Raw genomic sequence first — 4,108 nt, 5'->3', positions numbered from 1 at the left:
TAGGAATTGAGTACACTGAATTTAGATGTAAAAATAGTTTGATTCAATTCCTGTTCATGCCACTAAGTTGCCTGTGATCTTGGGCAAGTCATCTACACTCTCTAAATCTTGGTTCCTTTGTCTATAAAATGGGAAATGAAAATAATACCTAACTCATAGGTTATTTTTTTTGTTGTTTTTTAAGATTTCAGTGAATTTTCAAATGTACAAGGATACTTCAAAAAGTTCAAGGAAAAACAGAATTAAAAGATAATATGAGTCTTTCTATGAAGTTTTTGAAGTACCCTCGTATTAAATAAAGTATAGGAACTCAACAAATACTAGTTAAAAAAATTTCAAAGAATGAACTCTTGTTTTTTTCTTTCTGTATATAACAACTGTCCCTTTATACCTAAAAATTATTCAATCCATCAGTCAATCAATCAAACCTCTCTTTATGACCCCTGAGGCTCTTTTGCGTATAAGATGGGAGTTAAGTCATAATAACTGACATGTATAGCGAAGTAATATGTCAATTTAAGAACATTTCCTTTCAGACATGAGTGTTCCCATGCAAACCTAGGTGTATTTTTAAGATCTTAAGGAAATAAATACCATAGAAATGACATAGTTAAAATAATGTGGAAGAATAGTCGACAGGGATATTTCAATGTTTTCTTTTATATGAGATATACCAAATGCTAAGAATTCATGATTCTCTTCCATTTATTTATTATTTCTAAAACAGGCCATATTTCCTATCATTGCTCCGTCTAGATAAGTACGAATTTTCATTTTAAGACTCCCTGTCCCTTCTGTGGAACCCATCGTCACTGGGCATGCCAGTACATCTTCTGGCAAACTGTAAGAACAGTATTTGGAGGCAATTGTGAGAACAAAAGAAGATTTTTCTAAAGGTGATGAGGCAGAAAAGGAAAGCCGATGCCCCTGAGGAACAGGGAGAAATGTCAAGGAAATTGGTCTATCTCCTTGGCACCTTGAGTCCTAACCATGAGGGGGATGTGCCAGTTCACTGCCTCATGAGAAGCTGAGAGAGAGAAGGATCCAGCTGAGTGCACACTAAACATGACTTGGAAGAGGAACTTGACAGTCTTAGGGAAGAAGAGTTGCAACATAAATTGGCAAGCAGATAAAATTCACTGGTGTGTTAAAATTAAAGAGACTTCCCACATAGGCTGGGAAAATTGGTGGAATCTTCAGATTATTGCAAAATTGTTTCATCATAATTATATTAACCAATATTTATTAAGCTTCCTGTATGCATACTATGCTAAGTACTTCATGTGTTTCACTTCAGTTGGTATCCAATGTACCCCCAAGAGGTAGGCATTAATATTGTCCCCAACATGCAGACTGGAAAACTGAGACTTAACAGAGGTTAAGTACTTAGTCTTAAGTAACTTTATGGAAAGAAAAGTACAGAGCAAAGATCACCTACCCAGAACCTTGCTAAGAAAAGAAGTCTGTTTATAAAGGTACTTTTCAGTGATACTTAAATCCTAAGAAAACTTTGCTCATATCCCTTTGGATGAATTGGTAACTAATTTGGTGTCTGGGAAGGCATGTTTCTCTGAGGTCACATTGCAGCGCTTTCAAAAGGGTTTCCCTCAAAGGTGCTTTCATCTATTAGTATCAGCAAGAAGATCTCACAAAATGACTAATTTTTAGTAATCATGAACGGCAAGCCTTTGTTGAGTCATTCTCTTCAGAAATAACACCCTGATTCATCAGATCTGTTTTTAACATTAATTATATTTAACATCTGACATCTTCTTTACCTCTTCTCCACATCACTGAACACTAGGGAGAAAATTAGACAAGCCAAACCCAGATTATGATTAAAATAATAATTGAGCATTAGTGAATTAGGGTGAAATTGAATAGCTTCAACATCCCATGAAGTAAAAAAAATTCATAAGGTATAAAAGAACATTAAGTACTTTTTCCCTAATGTTTGATGTTAATTTTGTCCATAGGTTGCATAATGTAAATTGTATAATTTTCTATACAAAAGAAAAATGATGTTAATGTGATCATTCTAAGAAGTGAAATGATCAGCAAGGCAGCATCTACATAAAAGTAGCTGCAAAGCTGCAGAATGACTTACAATCAACAGCCAAGACTTCCAAAATTGTTACTAATTATTTGCATAATAAAGCGTGCCCTGGCCTTTTACTGAAAATGGTTAGAACCCCTGATGTAGGGATGCAGAAAGATGTCAGCAACACTGGATCATATAGACTTAGAGAGAAACCTCTTTTTCCTCTTGATGAAACAAAAATGCTTATGGTGAACATATGTTGTTTTTGCCAATCTAGTATCCCTTCCCTTAGTTTTGATAATGCCCCTCTTATTTTCTGTGGTCTGTCCATCACCATCATGAGTCACCTTGGTGGGACTGTCAAACTATGGATCAAAGTACAAGGGGGGAGTTGGCACTCCCTCCCCTCCCATCCCTACCTCACTTGCCAAGACCAATCACATAAAAGTTCCCAGGAATTTGGCCCAAGGACAGAGCATGGTTGGAGCTGAGTCTTTTGATTACAGCTTCCCAAAGAGAGAGCCCCTGTTTCCTCACCCAGATCCCCGCTACCAGCCTGCTTCTGTCTCTCTGGAGGTCTGACTGGTTGTGCTTCCGGTTCTTAGATATTGGAAGCTGCCCCACATTCTTCCACTAAATTCCACTTTTCTTTAAATTAGTCAGTTTTAGTTGCTTGCAAACAAAGAGCATTAACTGGTATAATACATTGTCCTCTCTCTCTCTCTTTTTTTTTTTTTTTTACTGAAAATCGCAAATGCTTTTCTTCTCTTTAACATTCATTCTAAATTAGATCAAGTCTTTCCTGAGAGTGTTTGGTCTAAACAAATACAACATTCTCAGTGTATGATGGACTCTTCTTGACTGGAATCTAAACTCTATATAATATCAGACACAAGTAACTAAGTATAGTAAGAACAAAAGAGTTGTCTCTTTCATTCTTCATTCATTTCTTCTAAATCCCCTTTATTCTGAGTTATCATCACTGAAAAAAAACCCCAGAAAATTTAACCCTTTCCTACTTGACCTTTTTCTAAGTCTGCCTTCTAATGTTGTTAGAGTCAATGAGATGTTGTAAAGGCTCCCTTTTCTATTTTTCTATCTAAAAATAGATAAGAGGCTGTCTTTCTGGGTTAGGCTAAAGGTATGTCTTAAAAATATACTATAAGGAATGAAAGCATTTTTTAGACCATTCAAGTAAAATTCACTTATGTCTCAATTATCTAGCCTCTTGGAGTTGAAATGATTAACGGCTTGAGGTTTGAATTTATTAGATCAATTGGCCATTCACTGAGAAGTGACAGTTACCAAGCTGGATGTGGGGAATGCATCTCCTCTAAGCCAACATGCAAACTGAGACCACCCCAGATCTCTCATTACATTCAAAAACAACACCCATTGTATCTGTTTTTTTTTTTTTTTTACATAATGTACATACAGAGAAGTGCATAAAACATACAAGTGCAATTTAAGAATGATTATAAAGTAAACATAATTAGAACTGTTTTTACATTTATTATATCCAGCATTTTATATCTTCCTGAAAGTTTACCAAGACCCTCAAGGCCAAGGTTCCATGCCCCTCATGTGATGACCCTTGGTCCCTGTCCTTATCCCTAACAAAGCACTTAGCACTCTTTCATCTCTTTGTCCAGACCTCACCCATGCACCAGGGTTCACACATACACCTTACTAAGGACTGTGCCTTATAACAAGCCAAACTTTGTATTATCCTGCAAATGTCGTATGTCTTTACTTATTGTATTAAATAGAGTTCTCCAGAGAAACAGAACCAACTGGATATGGTCACACATGTTATGAAGAGATTTCTTGTAAGTAATTGGCTCACATAATTATGGAGGCTGGCAAGTCCTAAGATTTGCAGGGTAAGTTGACAAGGTGGAGACCCAGGAGAGCTGATGGTTTAGTTCCAGTTCATGGTCACACATGTTATGAAGAGATTTCTTGTAAGTAATTGGCTCACATAATTATGGAGGCTGGCAAGTCCCAAGATTTGCAGGGTAAGTTGACAAGGTGGAGACCCAGGAGAGCTGATGGTTTAGTTCCAGT

Source organism: Galeopterus variegatus, unplaced genomic scaffold, assembly GCF_000696425.1.
Source record: "Galeopterus variegatus unplaced genomic scaffold, G_variegatus-3.0.2 Scaffold1216, whole genome shotgun sequence".
NCBI classification, from domain to species: Eukaryota; Metazoa; Chordata; class Mammalia; order Dermoptera; family Cynocephalidae; genus Galeopterus; species Galeopterus variegatus.
This window is presented reverse-complemented; position numbering follows the sequence as displayed.